At 40.6% G+C, this 20,340-nt stretch overlaps 1 long non-coding RNA gene across 1 annotated transcript in view; it reads right to left on the bottom strand.

The window, feature by feature from the left end:
• LOC135315015 (uncharacterized) overlaps nucleotides 1-20,340 on the bottom strand; it is a 334,179-nt gene that overhangs the window by 267,989 nt on the left and 45,850 nt on the right. The gene's annotated exons all lie outside the window — the stretch shown is intronic.

Here is a 20,340-nt window from a genome sequence, read left to right as displayed (position 1 = left end):
GCAGACAGAAAAGAATGATGATGGCATTGACTAAGCACACAGTAGAATTGAAAAAAAAAAAAAAAAAGGAAAAGTATTGACTCTTTTAAGTCATTATTTTCATATATAAAGTTTAATTTTTCCTTTATAGGCTACAGTTTAAGTCTTTAGTCAAACCTCTGGAAAAGCACTCTCAGTTTTCAGTTCTCTGTCCAAACTAGCCCTCATCTAAAATCCTCTGCAAGATTCTTAGAGATTTCAGCCCATTTCGTGTCTCTTTTGTAGCATTTCAAGTTACACATACTGCTTGAAAACATACTTAGTACTAAAATCTGTTAATGCTCAGGATTAACACGTTTCCAGGTGTTTTGAAGAAAGATGCAAGAATCCCCATTACAGAGTATTAGCAAAATTGTTGCATTCCACTCTTATTTCCTTTCAAATTTCACTAATTTCTATTGGCTTTCTTAGGAAAAAGAGTGAACACCGATACCTAGATGATCACTTTTCTGGAACTTTGGATAACCATCTTATTCCCTGCTATTAATATTCTTTCTGAAATGTATCTTTCTGCTAGTACTATATTCCTCTCTATTTTCAAATTATTAAATAATAGCTGAGGAGTCTTGTATTCAGCAGTTGATTCAGATGCATTATTATGTTCGGGTGGCACTATCGTACCTTAAGGCATTGCTCTGATTGCTCTGGCAGTCAACCTTTTCCAGGTCTTGCCATAAAAACTGCTAGCTTATAGCAAGCGGTAAACATTTCAGAGATGACTCTAAGCCACTCTTCTAATGTGATGCTTTAAGTATATAAATCAACATCCACCACCAATAATAAAGATTCAAGGTATCAGGTTTCTACAACAGTGGTGCAATTTATTAAACTGCTCACTGTAACTTGCAAAATAAGCAAAGTTGAGTTGAGATAAATAAGCTTAAAAATGTCATAATGAGGAGTAGTAGCTGAAAGGGCTAAATTGTTCATGGTAATGAACTGAGACAAAATGATCAGACAGCATTAATCAGTCACAGGGAGACAGTCCTTCACCTCATCATAGAGTTTTACCATCACTAACTATTGGATATCACATCCTTAAGGTATCTTAAGAGATACCTTACCATATAGTGAAATGTTTTTAAAGTAACCTTTATTAGGAAAGTATTTTACAGAAACACATGTATGCACATAATCAAGCATTGGTGCAACAAATACATACTGACCGACCTGTAACTGAAAAAGAAGAAGGTAATAAAATGTTTGCAAAATGCTTAAATATCTACATGAGAGAGATCTGATGCAGGTAGGAATGTATCTGTGAAAGTAACAAAGATAGCTGCAACTGCCCGTGTCCCACAGTGACACGGGGTTTTTATGCAACTGAAGATGAGGCATTAGTGATTCCTCAGTATTTATTACTATTATCCATAGTAAATTATTTAACACATTTCCAGTTAGTTACACCATACTCATGGCATACGCAAGTTATGGCTGCAGTAAATTATTTCAGTAGTCACTCTTGAGAGTAACTTTACTCCAAAGAATAAGAAATCATAAACAAATCAATATTTTCACCACAGTTGGCTGAAGTACAGATAAAAACCCTATAATTACATCTACCAGCTTATCCAGTCATTGAATAGCATCTAGATTAATATGAGTAATATGAAAACTGTGAAGTGGAAAGTAGCAGTAGAAACCAATCCCAAACTGGTACAAGCACACCCTTTTAATTTCTTTCCTTTTTTCTCTTCAAGCTTGAGGCTCCAAAAAGAATGTGTAGGTCACAGCATTAATGAAATATACCAGCAACATTCATTATTAATCATAGAGCAGTGTTTAGTTTCAGGGATTTACTAGCACATCTAATATTCTTCATAAATTATTAGATGTCTTTTCCATTTTGGTCCCATTAAAATTGACAGAGAGCCTTTCTGTAGACTGCCTTAGGCCTGAATGGGATGCACAGACTCTCCAATAAAGGAATTCAAGTAAAAGCATTACAAATAATGAAAGGGTTTATGCAGCAAATATATGAAATACATAAAAAGCTAAATGAGCTAACGTTAGGTACGGGTATAGTTCCGTATGCCAAGTTTGGCAAAATAAGAGCTGTCTCCAAGAACAAGGAGCCAGAATTCTCTCTGTTCTTCTTCCCAATTGACAGAAAATCCAGTTCTGCAGGAAAAGAGAAGTTTGGTTCCCACGGGCCATTGGGTCCCTGTTTCCCTGCTAAGAGTGTTAGCCGGTCTGCAAATTAGAATGACATTTCCTACTGCAGGGGTGCACGTCCCACTAAGGCTATATAGACACTAGATGGTACAGTCACCTTGGGGAAATTATCAAAGGCTACTGGGACAATCACCTACTTGCTGGTATCACTTATTCTTGCTCCTCAAGCAAAAGCTTTTTTGTATCACTTACTATACTAGAGCTTTTGATCTTATTGAAACATAAAAGACAAACTACACTGTTCACTTACAGTAATACAGGTAGTATCTCTAATGTTACAAAATACTGTAAAAAACCAAAATCCTATGACTATTTTCACATAAACCATTAAAAACATGTTGGATGCTTTACCGAACTGATTGAGATTGAAACCAGTTGCCAGGTATTAAGAAACTGACATCTCCTGTCACCGATTCAGAAATGTTTTCCAAACTGCTGATGAGCATTTCTGTTCTTCCTCTATTTGCAAGAAGAAAACCTATATAGATCTACTGATAACATCATAGCTCCACCTTTATGAAAGAAAATTGAAAGAAAACTCAGCAAGCATACTGGGAATTAGCTGATTGTTCATCAACGTTTGCAAGATAACAAGTAAGGACAGGGACAGAATTAAAATAAATAAATGCTGCTGAGAAAAGAACTCTTTCCATCATCCTTTTGATGATCCCATCCCCATTAAACTTTCACTATGTGTTCACTTCAGTGCAACAGAAAGAGAATAGTATTCCTTTGTAGTTATTTACCAAGAGGTCAAATTAATAAAAATTTAAAGAACCTCAGCTCTGATGAAAACTTTCACATGTCCTACTTAAAACTTCAGTTCAATCATACCTGAAGCTATCTACCAAAACATAAGGACTTAATTTTGCCAGACCTTTAATTTAACAATCCAAGATCGTAAATGTCCATAAGCACTATTTCACAGCATCTCCACTAAGTCAGCCATTGTTTGCAGGGAGAAAAACTAAACTAAAGCCAAAAGAAGTCAATCAACTTGTTTCAAATTTACACAGGAAGTTGGTGGCAGACCTTCTGGTGTGGTTTAGACCCCCGCAGCAACTAAGCTCCACCCAGACACTCACTCACTCCCCCAGGTGGGATGGGGGAGAGAATCAGAAGGGTAAAAGTAAGAAAACCTGTGGGTTGAGATAAAGACAGTCAAACAAGTAAAGCAAAACAGTAATAGCAATAGCAATAATAATATTCATAATAATAACAACAATAATAATATAATGAAAAGGCAAAGCAAAAGCCGTGCACGCAAGCAAAGCAAAACAAGGAATTTATTCACTCCTTCCCATGGGCAGGCAGGTGCTCAGCCATCTCCAGGAAAGCAGGGCTCCATCACATGTAATGGTTACTTGGGAAGACAAACACCATCACTCTGAACATTTCCCACTTCCTTCTTCGTCTCCCAGCTTTATATACAGAGCATGACGTCATATGGTGTGGAATATCCCTTGGGTCAGTTGGGGTCAGCTGTCCCGGCTGTGTCCCCTCCTGGCTTCTTGTGCCCCTGGCAGAGCATGGGGAGCTGGAAAAGTCCTTGTCTAGTATAGGCACTACTTAGCCCCACTTAGCACTTACTTAACAACAACTAAAACATCAATGTGCCATCAACACTATCCTGATACCAAATCCAAAATGCACTATACCAGTTACAGTGATGAAAATTAACTCTATCCCAGCCAAAGCCAGCACACCTTCAGATGCAGAAGCCCGGTCTGCTGTTGAATCAGGAGGCCCCACTAGAGCACAACACTGAGAAAGTCACTGGAGTTGCATTGCTTTTATCACTGTACTTATTTTGTGCCTCTCATGTCTTAGGTAAGGAAACATGATAAACAGCACCAGGATGAAAAGTTAAATTCATTCACTTCTCAGAGACCTTTTCCTCAAGGACACATACCAAATCTTCTGAACACAATTTTCAGAAGCTTTCTTGAGGTCTTCCACAAGTTTCTTCTCCTATCAACGATACCATAAGCTTGAGCAGCAGCAATGTTTGTGCCAGCACTTATGTGTGAGGCAAGCAACTGATTATAAGCCATCATGGTGCAAAGTTTGAAGCATACCAGGTTATTTCATTTTAATGGAGTTTTCCACTAGCAAACACTGCCAGTGATTAGTTTGTAATTATTTATTGAGCATCTTTTAGGGTCTGTTAAGGTCTCTTAACGTTCTGCTACCACCACAGTAACACCTTCTTGTCTGAATAATATGTCTAAAAGAATAAGGTATGGGAGACTATAAAAATTCTAGACTTGTATTTTTGGATCAGACTGCAACTTCAAGTACAGTTGGTAAGTGCCAACAGCAGTGAGGCTGCCTAATCGTTCCTTCAAAACTCATTTTTCAGTACAAAAACTATCAAACTTCAAACTGTTCCAAATAAAGTTTTCCATAACAGGTGCCTGCCTCAAGCTTACTCTTTACAGTTTCACCTATACTAATTTAGCTATTTCTAAGAATGAGGTTAAGAGAAAACCACCTGGGCCATCATGCCCTGGACACTCACCCCCAGAACCATGGGGGTGCTGCATGGTCTTCTCTGGCAGGATCACTGATGCCCATGTAGAAGAGCCACAGGGGAACAGGTGAATGGCTGGACAAGCCTCAGCAGCCTCTTTGAAATGTTCCAGATCATAAGGTGGTTTTCAGCAAGAGATTACCTACTAATGCTAATATTCATCTATTCATCTCTGAATGCCTTCAGAACTCTTGGCTGAATACCATCCAGGCCTGGACATTTTTACCTGTATACTTTATAAAGTTTATAAATATAAATTTATAAATATAAACATTTATAAATATCTTTACAATATTCTGTATATCTATTAACAGCTATGTAATTCAGAGTATAGATGATCTCCCTTTAAATCTGCTCAGATGCCACTCCAGCGGTGGAATTCCACATTATTAAATAGAAAGTAGTTTACCAATACAACTCATGCCTTGGTGCCGTAGCTAATAAAAGTTTGCCTAGATTCAAAAAGCAATTGGACAGATTAATGGAAGAAACCTCCGTCAAAGGCTATTAAATATAAAGACTTCCCTTCAGGCCCAGGAATACTTGAGAGTATCCTCTAGGGAAGTATCAGTATAGGTTTTACCTTCCCACACAGCGCTCTGGCATTCACCATTGACCACTACTGGCCATTCTGTTGTAATTATGTAATAGAATTAAAAGAATAAAGCCAGGCCAAGGGAGAGAAAGTTCCACCTTTAGCCTGATAAAATGTTAGACACTCAGAAATACCCATCGGTGAAAGCTAAATCTCAGCATATAAAAGAAACATTTATTTCTTTATTTCCTTTGTGTAGCAAAGAAATATCTCCTTACCAACCTGCTTCACTAAATCAGCTCTGGTCTGACATGCAGTGCAGCACATGTAAAGTTACTGTGATGCTGATGGACAAGTGTCTTCTGCGTAGAAGCAGTGGTTTTAGTTTGAAGTTTGGTGAGCTCAAAAGACTCTCTAACAAATCAATAAGGTACAGAGACTGAACTTGCTATTCCGCCTTCTGGGGACCCTGAAGATGTGATGTAAATTGAACTGCTGTAGGCTCTGCTGCATTGCTGCATAAACAGAAGCAAGGCTGTCAGGCTAAAAATGTTCACCAGCCCAAAATACCCTCACAGACTCAAGAAAAGAAATAAATATAAAGAATGGGAGGAGGGAACAATCCAACACGGAAGATAATTGCTAGGGATAAAGAATAGAGCTGTTCAGCATTTCAAAAGGGGCCTTTCTTCTTATATATGTCCACACCGTTCCAAATCCATCAACAAACCCAGAAATCCTCAAGCTAGAGTAGAAGTTGGTCTGTTCCAAAGGAGATCACCCTGATGGATTGTAACATATGGAGCCGGTATGTCAGTGTGGGCTAATCTGAAGCTACAGGGGTGATCTGTCAATTCTAACAAAGATAAATACAGCTTCTGCCTCACAGTGTTTCGTAATGCCAGGCACTGGCCATTGGTTTCTCCAGCATGATGGATTTTATGGTCAGGCGTGGTGACATCTCATGACCTAAATAGCTTTCAGAGAATGGCTGGTCTCTTTTGAATGATGATGTATTACACTCCAGAACTCCCTGTGAAAAATGATGTCTCAGGCTTGCAAGTATTGCATGGATATGGATAAGCCCCAGCCAGCTCTTGGACTTTCACTTGGTAAGCCTCCTCATGGTTTTACTGCAAGCGCCTGTCCATAGTTTTTCCACGCCTTCTCACTCCCTCACTTGTTTCTCAACCATCTTACATAAACTGATAATCACATCCTCCTCCGCAGATCCTTGCAGGGTTACATATGGAAATACGAGGAAGACACTGAAGTCAGAAATATTGCGAAATGAAGATAGTAAGCAACATCTGATTTCAGCTAGAGATCATTAATTTTAGCCATGATGGCAACAGTGACAAAGATATTAACAGCTGCGAATCTGCTCCAACATATGGGTTGATCTAATCCAGAATTCAATGTGGCACTAGCTATCCCCTCAGCAGAAAGTATCTAACTGAATAAATAGCAGATTTATTGGGGGAAAAAAATCAGTTCTAAAGATAGCTCCTTAACCCAAGTTTAATCACTTGATAGAAGTTGTTTAATCACCTGATTTAAAAAAAAAAATTGTGTTCTATTTGTCAAAAAAATCCATTTCTGGTGTTCTGCAACATTTTAACATGTTAAAATCCCCTTTAGGAACGTAAAGGTAAGGAAGGAGGAAAATAACAAAATCCATCACCTATGACTGCAAATCCAGCCTTTCTTGTGGAAAGTCACTGTGCAACTACACTAGCGACGTCTCTCCCTGTGTGCCTACACATGCCTGCACAGAAAGTACCGCCGTTGCCACTGGTTATGTGCTCCCACTCCCCCAGAGGGAAATCCCACAAGCAGCACCGGGCAGAAAGAGCACAAGGCAGGAAGCTCTGAAGGTGACGCAATCACCTCTGCACAGACACAGACTGAATCCAACAGATTCCTCTGGTTATGCTGCATATGTGCTAAAGGTAAATATAGCCCTGTATGCTTTACAGCTTGTCTACCAAACTAATGGAAAAACTGACTACCACAGAGTATTGATACTGCATCACAGAAGAGTGCTACACCTGAATTATCTGGAACAACAGTCCTCAAGCTACATCTCTAAATAAATTTAACTGAGCTGTGGACTTCAATAAGGACTAATGATTCAAGTTTTCTTGCACTATAGGCTAATGCCACCAATAATTTCAGTTTTGACCAAGCAGTGCTGCTGTTTTCCTTCCTTTCCAGTATTTTCCATTCTGTTCTTCTCCAAAGATTTAAGTGTTGTGCCTTTCTCTTTGTATTAGTAATGAGCATTTTCAGTTGAAGGTTTTTCTCTCTCTGAATGCTGTGTGTCATTTTTTTAAATATCAGGCAGCATGCTGACAGCAGGGGAGAGCAGGGAAGCACCCACCAGCATTGCCTAATGGAGTAGACAAACACCACCAATCAGAGGAGAATAAATGATATTCCAGAATATTCCTTCCATCTGTTTGCTATACTGTTGCAAAGTCCCTTTTCAGTGTAATAGCCAAAGGGAGTTTAAACACGGTGCAGTACAGAAGGAATGCATTTCCACTAAAGAAGTTACTGTGCTACAAGCAATGACCTCTTTCCTGTTTGAAATGCATTAATTACTGCGATTCTTCAGAAAGTGACTGCCTTTGAGGACAAGATTAATCCAGGCGAGTGTTACACAAGCTTTTAATGAACTGATTTTTTGAATGCCTGCCTCTGATCTGCAGCACCCAAGCTGCTCCAGTTCTTCCTTAGCCCCTCGTGTCAGTCACACCTCACTTCTAAATCCAGACCTTGTTGTTGTTCTAGTACTGAATATCAATTCAACACAGCTTAGCTTGTGCCAGGCCCTTCTCCTGTAATGCACATATGTACACAAACTGGTTTCTGCAGAGAAAAGATGCATGCTAGCAGAGCCATCTCAAGTGCCTTAAACTAACTTGAAATAGAGCTGAAACCCACTCCTACCATTCCAATACAGGCAAAACTGCCACAGAATTCACTGTGAATATTGATTGCCTGACTAGATATTCTGGCTCCTAGTTTCTACTGTTTTATTATTTGGAGTATGCGTGTTTTACATGACTGGAAGTAAAGGCACAAGGTTAGCGGTTTTCCGTTGGATTAGTAATGCTGAAGGCTGGAATCTCATCACCTGAATCAGCTAGAAGGTAGGGAATGCTAGAAGTCAGCTTTTAAGCTCAGTCAGTCACACGCCAACCCTCCCCTCTTTCAAGTAATCGCATATAGAGTTCATGCTGGGAATATCAAAACTGAGCCATGGTCACACTTCAACTTCAGGCTAATCAACTGTACTCCAGTCAAGCAGGCAACTCTGCTGCAACAGAGAAAGTATCAGATCCATCAACATCAGGGGCATTCAACATGACATACAGACAAAATAAGCCCTAACCCAAACCTTCACCCAAGAGGCAGTTCCTGTGAGACAGGTCCCACTAGTAATTTATATGTACTGCACTATCAGACAGACTTCTTTAATCTTCATTTGTTTAAACAAATGCAGTGCTACCTATGAGTAAATGGCCTGACTGAGCGCTGAAGGTTATGTCACTCGTTCTCTCACCTTAACAACCAAAGCCTTCCCTGAATGCCTGCTCCTTCTGTACACATCAAAACTGTGTTTAAAGGATTCCCAAATCAGGCCATGGAAGTATATATATGCCTAGGGAATTTTTCACAGGAAACAAATACAGTAAATCAGGCCAGTAAATTTATACCAAAGAGCTAAAGATAAGTGGTTCGTTTATATTCCTTTCAGAACTTGACATTTAAAAACAGTTCCAGAAACTCCTCAGGATTTGTTTCTTCAAGGGATGGAGAGTATTTTACAGCCAAATTCCTCTTTACTAGCTCATGAAAACTGCGGGGAAAAAAACCCACAAAGCTATTCACTTTTATTTGTTACAAGCAGAACTCTCGCTGCAGGATGTTAAATATATATTGGAATCCTGATATATCCTCTTCTGTGCATGAAGAATAAGGGCAATTTTGGAAAGAGTTTCCTTCAACATAACTAAAAAGAAAGGGAGAAAGGAACAAAAAAAGTAAGAAAACACAAGTTCATTGCTTGCATTTCTTAGGAAAAAAAAAAAAAAAAGAGCAAAGCCAGAGTTTCCCAGTTGCCAGTATGCAAGATATTATAGACATTCCAATGTATCTGATGACAGAAGGGGCAGAAGTCCAACCCTGCCTACTTCAAAATGCATGGGTTACCAATCTGAGCCGAAGAGAAATTTCTTCAAGCTATTACCACTGCAACACCCATGAGATTCAGTAAGCAGTTCTTATTTTATTGATAATGTTTGTCCCTGCCCAGAACTTAAGTATATGGCTGTATTAATCTGAAATATTCAGAAAGTGGTTGTCATGCTCTGAGGTTTCCGTAAACAGGTTGATATCACCAGGGCTTTCTAACATTCAGTCTGTTTGTTAACAGCACAGCAACTTCTGTCACTTCTGCAAGATATTTCTGTTGCACTTTACAAATTCCATTGCTTTAAAAAAAGAAGCAGGCAGAAAGCTTGTAAGGAAATTTGGAGAGTCTTCTAGTTTACTGCTGCTGAAATTCCCCAAATACAATACTCATTCTGGACATGGGAAAATAAAAGATGAGCTGAAGAAAGCAAAAATTAGCTTCAGAACTGCAAGAATATGTCTAATGGGAAATATGCCTTTCTGAAAAGGTAGTGGAAGTCCCATGGAATTTAAAAGTAAATTTACTCAAAGATCAGCCTCAGGACTCAACTTATTTAGTATCATTAGTTATTCAGGACCAATAAGGAGGAAGGAGTACCTACGTCTATTTAATCTCAGCATAACTATGAGTTACTGATGTGACATGAACACTGAAGTTCCAAACATGTTTCTGGGAGGTTTCAGATAAATATTGACAACAAAAAAGTAAGTACAAATGTCACTATGATTTGCAACGTGATGCAGTTGCTGTGCAGGTCCTCTGCTATTCCCAGCTCAAGGAAGGATATCATAGAAGTAAAGGTTCAGGGAAGGGTGATAAAAATGGTCAAGAGCTTTGAAAAGATCACACAAAGAGACATTGAAATGGCTTCAACTGTTTGCCTTAGAAAGGGGCTACAAAGGACAAAACATGATAAAAGTACATCAAATAAGGAACCATACTAGTAAAGGGAGATGGGGAGTTTCTGTTCTCTGTTGCATAATTCTGTAACAAGGAGATGTGCAATGAAGCTGTGAAAGGTGGAAACTGAAAAGTAGCAACAGGAAATCGTTTTTCATACATGTAGATGGATGGCAGAATTTACTTCCACTGGAGGCTGAAGATGCCAAGCACTTAACAAAACTTTGTAAGGAACTGGGTGTTTACAGGGCATAATCCTGTATTCTGAAACCATTGAGATGCATGCACTCATCAGAAGACATTTCTTCCTCACTAACATCCATGTTATCAGCCCCTAAGACTGCCTATCTAAGAGAGAAACATCTTGCTCTCCTGGGTGTGACTTTGTATTCAAGAACCTGATGCTGCAAGAGCAAGCTCCTACCCCAGTTTACGTAACCACAATAACCAGAAGACAGTTCCAAAACCAAGCCTAACCCAAGCCGACGTAAAAATAAAATAAATCTACCGGCAAAATAGAAATACAGATTTTAAAAATACAAGAGAGAGTGGAAAAAGTAAGAGACATATATGTATCTACCTACCCCTATATAAGTTCCAAAACTGGGTTTTTTTATTCTATACTGCCCAGCTGCCAAGTCAACCTGAACACCTACATACCTGTGCAGCCGAGAGATTTCTTTTGGAAAGATCTTGTTCTTTTCACTGAAATTACTGACCACCTCAGCACTATTAACAACTACTAACAAATCATCCACTTTCTGTAAGGCAAATGTGTACTTTTATGCCTGACCAAACAATGTTCAAACTTGAGGATGAAGCTTTTTCACGCATTAAAGCACACACTGTGACCTTTTAGTATCAAAGTATTGCTAATGCAAACCAGACTCCTTTGCCATTTTGGGAACAACAGAAGTGTTTCTCAGAAGGATGCTTGCTGAAGAATTGTATTATTAAATTCTGCATTCACTGTGGCAGAAAAATTTGGGGAGCAGATGTGAATGACCAACTGGGAGGTTAAACTAGGTTTTACCAGTGAGAGTTGCTGCTGGACACTGACATACCTCTTGATCAAAGCATAAAGTGTCTAAATGTATTTTTCATTTCAATGTTAAACTGAGAAAAGGGGTAAAAAATGAGAAAAGAGGTGAAAAAGGTATGAAGGGAGCACTAACAAGTGACATTCTGTTCTTTCGTTCAAGGGCTGCAGTGGGTGGGCAGGTGTAGCGTTGGAAGAGGACACTTGACATGGTCCAAGAAGAGGATATCTTGCTGGAGAGCCAGACTGCCCCAGCCACGTTTACTGTCCACCTCAGATCTGTCCCCAGATCTGTTTCTCTAAGCAACACATGCCCACATGGAAAGGATCCCTGGTGCCTGTACCACACCTTGCAGCCTCTCCACCACACAGACAGGGGGTACTGGAACATGACAGAGGATACCAGAATTAAACAGTAAAAATAATCTCTTGCTTAAGCAATTTCCATCTGACTCAGAGAAACATTTTCTGCTTTCCTACATAGAAATAACAATGCAAGCAAGCTAGCCACCTCAAAGGTGGGTACTTAACTGATAGGGCAGATATTTATGGGGAAAGGAGAGACTCTGACCTTAAAGTCTGCTGGCGTTCCTCTTTGCAAGTACTTCCTGACCTCCCATTACAGATCAAATTAATTTTGTTTCTGAATTCCCTTCACAAACCACCTCCCTTTATCTCCCTCCCCTCTATCATCTTTCAAACCTGGTAAATAAAAGCATCTCAGGCACAAAATACTTCAGCAGAGAGCATGACTCCATCAAAGCTTAATAACTTTACTCCCAGCAAGAATAATGGAAGGGGAGCTTCCTGGGCTGTATCCATCAATTTTTATTAAACATTTCCTTCAAAGCTGTCAGGCCACTCATTCCCCCATCTAGTGAAAGCAAAGCTCTGTTGTGGGGCAGTGCTGAAAGGCTCTGTGAAAAGAAGACGAGAGCCAACAACGTGACCACAATCACCAAAACTTCAATCTCACCAAGGCTATTAGAGGATACACTGCTAGATGCTATGACTCACACAGAAAGATAACCACTCTACAGACTTCAATACACCTTGAGAGAATTAGATTTTTCTAAGCTGTAGATTGCATTTTTTTTCTCCTTTTTCCTTTTTTTTTTTCCCCCTTCCCAGTTTACCCCATACCTCACTCAATCAATTTTCCTTCCTATGTGTGGCAGGCAGGGGATGCTGCACTAAGCATACCAGAGGCCTGGCACCCAATGGGCTTTGGTATCATTTCAGCAGGGTTCTGCTGTACACTGCAGGAATGGTTTCAGTTTTTGATGAGGATTACTGCAAAGTTAGCAGCTAGCGATCAGAGTCAGTCTGAAGGGGAGGGATAGGAAGAACAGATTACCCCATGTACTTGCAACAGGGTACAGTAATGTCCACTGAGCCACTTGGGGACCCCAAGATAGAAGAGAGGAAGAAACAGACATAGACCCTGATCTGATTTACAATTCCCATGCCCTCAGGAGAACCCAACAGCAGAAACAAGTTAAGTGAACTGCTTTTCTAAGTCAGAGAACATCTGCCACAGCCTTGCCTTTCAGGAATACAGAGCACTCACTGGAACAGACTCAAACTGAGCCATTCTGAATGTTCCTGTGGCAATGGTGACAGACTTTAAAAGCCTCTAACTGCCCTCTGGTAGGCAGAGATGCCTTGTGGTTAAAGAAAGTACACTAGAAACCAGAGCAGGGTCTTCCACCCGACCTACTAAGTGACAGTCTTAACCTATTCTTTGTGTGGATTATCCACGTTACCAACTGTCCATGTCATAGATGCAGAGGCAGTTCAGGTCCAGCTGGATAATAAATTAAGACACAGCACCACAAATGTGTCCAGACTGGTTTTCGTATCATCTTGGTTCCAGTAATGGCACAGCCATTGAAGCACAGCCCAGACCCAGAACTAATAGCCTTCAAGGCTTACTCTGGCACCATGCTAGCTCTAGGATTCACAATACACAGATGTCCCAATGCTTTCCTATGTAGTTAGCCAAAGGCCAGCTGCACTTCATTGCTTTAACCTGACCTGATCAACCCACTTCACCCACTCTCCACTCCCGATTTCCAGGAACTGTGTACTTGAGCCTGAGCTGTCATGTACCAGCATCGCTCTGTGTTGAGGCTGATGAGCTATCCTGGAAACCAGAGTACCAGGGAACATCATGAAGAGACCCCCCGCCAGCTCTGGATCTAGAAAACCTGGTCCATAATCAATAATGATTAGAGTGGTAGGTCCCAAGCCCTGTTTCTGATGGGAAGCATCAAACTCCACACCACATACTATTAGAGATATGCTATTTAGGTTTCTTTGTTTTCTTGGATAGCCCAACCATCTAGTACACTGAGTAATTAAAAGTTTTAAAAATATGTAAAAGTATAACTGAAGTGACATTACGTCTGCAGCTTCCAAGGTCTTATTTGCTAAATGCAAATCATTATTGTTCACCTCAAAGACTACTGCTATAGTGGTTAATTGATTAATGGGCTAAATTCGTAAGTGAGTTGAGCTCCCACTGACTTACAGTAGGGTCAAGGTAGGTCCAGTTTCAAAACTCATAAAATCCATAACAAAATTTGCTTAATCTCATATTTTAATATATAGAACCCACTTAGAAAGTAGAGAGATGAGAAGTTTGTAATCTGTGGACTGAAGTGATAGATTTGTTTAGCTGCAGAAATAGCAGTGTGTAAATTAGCCTTTCCCCAGTAACATCAGAAACCTGGAAGATACTTCATGACTGATGAGAGTTGCATCCCTCTTTCCTCTGAATCTTCAACTATATTGCAAAACATATCTGAGAAGGAATCAGTATATCTGTGCGGCAATGCTTTGAAGAGAGTACTTGATTACAAGATGAGATTCTGGCTCTACTACCAGTAATGGCACATGGTCTGACAAGATTGCAATTGGATGCGACAGGCTTAGCAGAAGATGTTTTGAAAACACATCCTATCTGGTAATACTGTCTGACCAGGACTCTTATCCAAACCCAAACTTTGCCCAAAGTAAGCAGTGTTTGATTCAGAAATTTGCTCCTGCCCATTAGTATATTACATTATTCAGAAAGCGTTAATTAGAAGTGCTTGTGCAGGAGGGAACTCTACCACAAGCTCTGCCATACAACAGTTGTGCCCACCTTGCCAATTACTGCTTTCCTGATGCCTCAGTTTTTTCCTTTGCAAAATAGAACAATATTTTTTAAACTGTGGAACACTTTGAGACATTATGTCAGAGAAGTAAAAGAACACAGACCATATCTCCAGATGAAATGAAGCAAAACTATTCTTTCAGTTGTTACCACTCTACCAAAATTGTGAATGAAAAAATGTATAATTGGAAGCCCCATTAATATCCCACAACCTACAGGATATCAAAGGATTAAAAGGTTCAGACCCTTGCAATTGCAATGCTTCAGATGTGGAATGCACAAATGTGGAAAACAGTTCTAGAACAGAGAAGTGACTTGCTTAGGACCACACTAAGTTAGCAGGGACAACCACTTCTTGCTTCACATCCATTTACCTTAGGCTCTGAACTCTGTCATGTCACAAACCTGCTTGGACATTGAGCCCTTCAACTGAAGGACTGTATAGAAGATCTTTAATTCTTTGCAAACACTTCTGATATGCCTGTTTCTATAAGTATTCTGCTCAGTTACTTCTTCATTTTGTGCTGTTCACATGTAACCGTAAAGATACATTGTGCTCTTTAGCCTCTCAGGTCCTCAGAATTCAAAGTTAGTCACCCTAAACTTCAAAAGCAAATGTGTGAAATTCAAGCTAGAGGGTCACAAGCTCCAGAAACCAGGAAATATCTCATGTTTCAAGTGGATGAAAAATGGATCTTAAGTATCTCGGTACCCCCTTTTCTGAGAATCTTTAGGAGGACAGCTTTCGACATTTTTCCTCATTAGTTCTCCAACTTTCTGACTGTGTTTTCCTCCCCTGACCTTCCTCCAGCATCTCTCTGGCATAAGGTAGGCCAGCTTCCTGCAGCTGAGATACCTACAAGCCCCAGTCCTTCAGCTGGGTCCCAGTGAGGACTCAGACTCTTGACCAGCTGGAACAAGCATCCCATTCCTCCACCTCCATGATACCAGCCACAGATGGACCTTGACTAGTATGTATTCCATACAGAGTGAATGAGTGACCACCTGCACATGTTTGAACAGGAATTCTACCCACCTACTTAGTAAGTACATTTCAGATTTGATGCCACTGAGTGCTGCGGTTTTGTTCTTGTGATTACCTCACCCTAAATTCCACCACGACAACCATAGCAGAATTTTGCTTGTCTATAGCCACCTTATTACTGCTAGTTCAGCCACAGTGGCACGGCGCTGAGCTGTGCCTGGAATCTGGCCCATGACCCAGCCACTTGGCACAGCCCAGGGTCAACCGATTACTGTTTCGCAGCCTCAGCAAATTTATCCTTTTCTAGCTGCAAGTTAGTTAAGTCTCAACCTTCCCACAAGGATTCAAGTGAGAATGAATGGCTCTGTGTCCAGCATTCCTCGCCTGAGGGCAGATTTGTTTCGGTCACAGTTATTAGTTCCAAGATTTGCAGATGAAGGAAGCTTTAATGAAAAGACACTGAACCGCATCTTAGGCTCCCAGCTGTTTCGTGATGAGAGTGATGAAACAGGCTTGCTAAAAATATCTCATCAGAAATACGATCCAACCAAATATAGCTCTAGTTCCTTTATATGACTTTAAGAGAGCATACATGGAGATGAGACATCTTGGCATACAAGCTCAAGGGCTGTGCTATGATCTCCTTGCTTTAATAAAGCCTTCTTGCAACCATGTGCTAAATACAACAGCACTGAAAAAAAACAAGAAATGCATTTTTGGTCCTGAACATAATGGGCTGAAATAATTACACTTGCAGTAAATGTCAGGATTCTGTTAAAGTTTTGCTGGTACGTTTTCATAAATCTTACAATCTTCTTCAGTGACAGAAATTTCCTTCACTGAGCACCTGAGTGCAGCCACTTCTTTAAAGAACACATTAGCTGCTAAGCAGCATATAGGAACAGCACGTAGCTGGTCAAGGCAGGAGGTGAAGAAGACTGCTCCATCCCTTTGAGTAAAAAGGACCTTTTTTAGTTTAAGAGACAGAAGACTTGATGTAAGTCAGAAGACTCAATCTACCAGCTTTAGACTCTTAAAGTGTCTGAATTAGGGAATCCTCTAATCTCTAATAGGGATTCCAGTAACAGTTTGTTTCTAGGGGCCCTGTATTCTTGTTCTCACATGCAACATTACTGAGGCCACTGAAGTGGGCAGTAAGAGCCTTTCAGATGTTTTGCGTGTGTTCCAATTCTGCTTATAAACTGAGACAGAATATGGGATAATTAAGAGTTACTTATATACTTCATTTTTAATAGGGTTCTCTTATTCTCTAGTAAAATATGCTGGATAGGATAATGTCGGCTATATTCTGCTTCAGGGTCTCTACTCCATTCCAGTGCAACTCACTATATTCTATATGCACACCAATAAGTATGCTACACAGCAAAATCACTGCTTCTCTCCCACAGCAGAAAATGTCAAGTTCCCCACCCCTAGCAGGATGCCATCTGCTTCTGTCACCAGTGTGTTTCTGTTAACCCTCAAAACACCTGCTTTGTGACACACAGGAAACGCAGAGCTGTCAGGCAGGAAGAAGTAGCAGTCAGGGAGCATGGAAAGTCTTCAGGTCCTCCCTTTCACCCCATCACCATTCACCCTGATGGTCCAAAATTTTGCATCCTCCCAACAGTGAGAGGGTCAGGTGCTTGACTGAACCAAGGTGCAGGCAGCATAGCTGTTGTCATTTATTTCAGGGACTAAGCAGTACATACCCACTCTTGTCACTTAGGACCACTTATAGAGGACAGTAGCTTTAACTGCTCAGTTGCCATCCCTGAGCCAGTGAAGACCAAACACAGACATGGCCAGTGCTAGGAGACTGAGTTTCCTTGCTTACGTACCACCATGCTTTTACCACCACTCACACTGTTCCCTCGAGCAACTGCCAGTTTACCCACACTTGACACTGGCTCTATTCAAGGATGTTTATGTTCTACCTAGACTGCTAAGTCCAAGCTGGATTTCAGGTAAATCAGAGTAAGACTCCAAACACAAAATAAAAAATTTCTTTATGGTCAACTACAAGGACATAACTGGTATGAAAATCCAAGAAAAAGATTTTGTTAGTAGTTTAACTAATGTTCTAGCAACCTAATGAAAAAATAAGAAACACTTCTTACAATTCAAATGATCAGTTCCTATTGCGGATCATCAGCAATGCAATAAATTCCTAGAAATCAGTATCTGCCCTTTTCTTCTGACGTCAAGTCCTCGTCCTTTCAGTGCAGTGAGTTTTCAGCTGGGAGGAGAACGATGTTGATGGCAACTTTTCTGTTCCTGGGTCTTGTATCCATTCTGGGTTACTTTTGCATGTTTATACCCCACTTTGTAAATATCTTACATTTTTTCCTCTCTTAATGGTTCTCAGGGTTAGTCGAACCACAATTCCTTCTCTATACAAGGTATGATACCATAAAACATGGCATGGTATCTTTTGGGAAAGAACCACACAACTGCACAAAGTGAAGTAAAGTATAGCTAAAAAAAAAAGCTCAAAACAACAGGATAGGCAAAAGACACCTTACAACTGGAAAACTCCGCTACTTGAGTTGGGCCAGGCCAGACCATAGTCATCTGATTCTAGAAAAAGTTACAGGCAGAAAAGTTTAAATAATTTTATACGCACAGCTGCAGTTAAGTTACAATAGATTTAAAGACCATATAAACTCAGACAAGGCCTGACACTTTTTAAGGCCTGGTATGGCTAATTATTATAAGAAAACTTGAGATCTGTTACCAGCACTTGGCAAAACCAAGTTGTCTGGGGGATGGGACTACAGAGCCATGGACAGGAATCAGACAAAGCCAGGAAGGCACCATTTCCAAACACTAGAAAAACACAAACATTCAGTCCCAGTCTGTATTCCAGCTAATCTGCATGGGCCAGCCCAAAAGGACAAAGCAAGAACACAGAGACCAACCTGGAAAACAGACAGAGCACAGGGAAAGCCAGGGTGAGGTTTGGAACAAAATCACGAAGCTGAGTAGAAGCTGGAACAACCACTTGGGAACCAAGGACTATCATGGTGTCATGGTTCAGCCTCAGCTGGCAACTGAACACCATGCAGCCACTCGCTCACTTCCCCCCCCCCACCCCTGTGGGATGGGGAAGAGAATCGGATGTACAAAAGAACTGTGGGTTGAGATAAGCACAGTTTAATGATTACAACAAAATGATAATAATAGTAACAATGATTATGATAATAATGACAATAATGTTAATATCATAAAATGGAAAAGGAAGGGAAAGGGAAAAAAAAGGAAAAAAAACCACGGAAACACAAACGATACAACCACTCACCACCCGCCGACCGATGCTGCCCGTCCCCGAGCCGCGATTGCTTCCTCCTTCCCTGGCCAGCCCCTCCCAGGTAGCATACTGGGCATGACGTTACATGATATGGAATATCCCTTTGGTCAGTTTGAATCCGCTCTCTTAGCTGTGCCCCCTCCCCTCCCGGCTTCTTGTGCACCCGGCAGAGCATGGGAAGCTAGACATGTCCTTGACTAGCACAAGCGCTACCCAGCAACAGCCCAAACATCTGTGTGTTATCTCAACAGGTTTTTTTTCCATGCTAATTTCAAAGCACAGCACTATACCAGCTAGAGTGAAGAAAATTAACTCTATCCCAGCTAAAACCATGACACATGGAAAAGACGGAATCAGGCAAGGAAGTGGCCTGAGTAGTTTACAGCTCTCATGGAGCTTTTGTGCAGATCCCCGCTTCATGCCAGCTTAGTAGTTATGGGTATTGGGCTTGAGGAGTTCAACACCTCATCCGCTTCTTGACTGTAAATGCAGTTGCTGCCTCTCCGTCCATTCAGTCCAAGTCAAGGAAACAAGAGCCAGATATTACAATGAGTCTTCTATAAACAAAGGGGCTTTTACATGATCTCTGATGCATTCTTATTTTTCCAGATATTGTTGGAAGCATAAGCTTTCAATTTAAAAGACAGGAAGGCACAGCAGGATGCTAAGCATGTTCAGTTGTAAGTATAACCAATGTAGGTAACATGCATCCAAACTGCAAGAAGCAGCCAGGGCAGTATCTCTTACATATAGATCCCATAATACATCTGATGTGGCAGCTCAAGCACAGAAAGTTGAGACAGAAATAATTCTATCTTACAGTTCATCAGCAGTAACTTCTTTGATTTCATTTGCTTTAATCCTTCCTTATACCTTTGCAATGGCAGAAGTAAAGCCAGAAACCTCTCGAGGCAAAGTGGGAAAGAAACAAAGTATGAGAGCACCTCTTTCTCCTAATTGGCAGCCATACATATTATCTGATCTCATCTCTCCACTAGGGAAGAGTCACAAGTCAAATCCTTCAAGGCAATATTAGAAGATCCAGTTGTGTTCCTGACAAGTGAGAAACTCCAAACTAAGGATAAAAGATGGGTTACTGGTCTCCACAGGACACCAGTACCAACAATGAAGAAAATATAATCCCAGCAACCATTAATTTTACTTCACCCTTTCAAATTGTACTGACATGTAGAGACAGAGAGAACATCATGCAAACACACAAAGGAGATTATCAGAGGAAAAACCTGCTGCAGGTAGACTTTATCCTAGAAAAGCCCATGCATTAATCAGTAATTATTTAATACTCCTAGTAAAGCTAGTATAGATCCCTACGTCTTATTTAATGAGAGATGACCATGTGAATTGTAACCAGATCTGCAGTCCTTGTAGACCCACAAGAGGAAAGGGGGGAGGGAAAGGGGTTCCAGCACTTTCAAGGTGTTTTTTGCTTCCTCTGTAGT

This window comes from Phalacrocorax carbo, chromosome 9 (assembly GCF_963921805.1).
Source record: "Phalacrocorax carbo chromosome 9, bPhaCar2.1, whole genome shotgun sequence".
In the NCBI taxonomy this organism is placed as follows: domain Eukaryota; kingdom Metazoa; phylum Chordata; class Aves; order Suliformes; family Phalacrocoracidae; genus Phalacrocorax; species Phalacrocorax carbo.
Note: the sequence above shows the minus strand (reverse complement) of the source record. Positions and strands in the feature narration are given on the sequence as shown.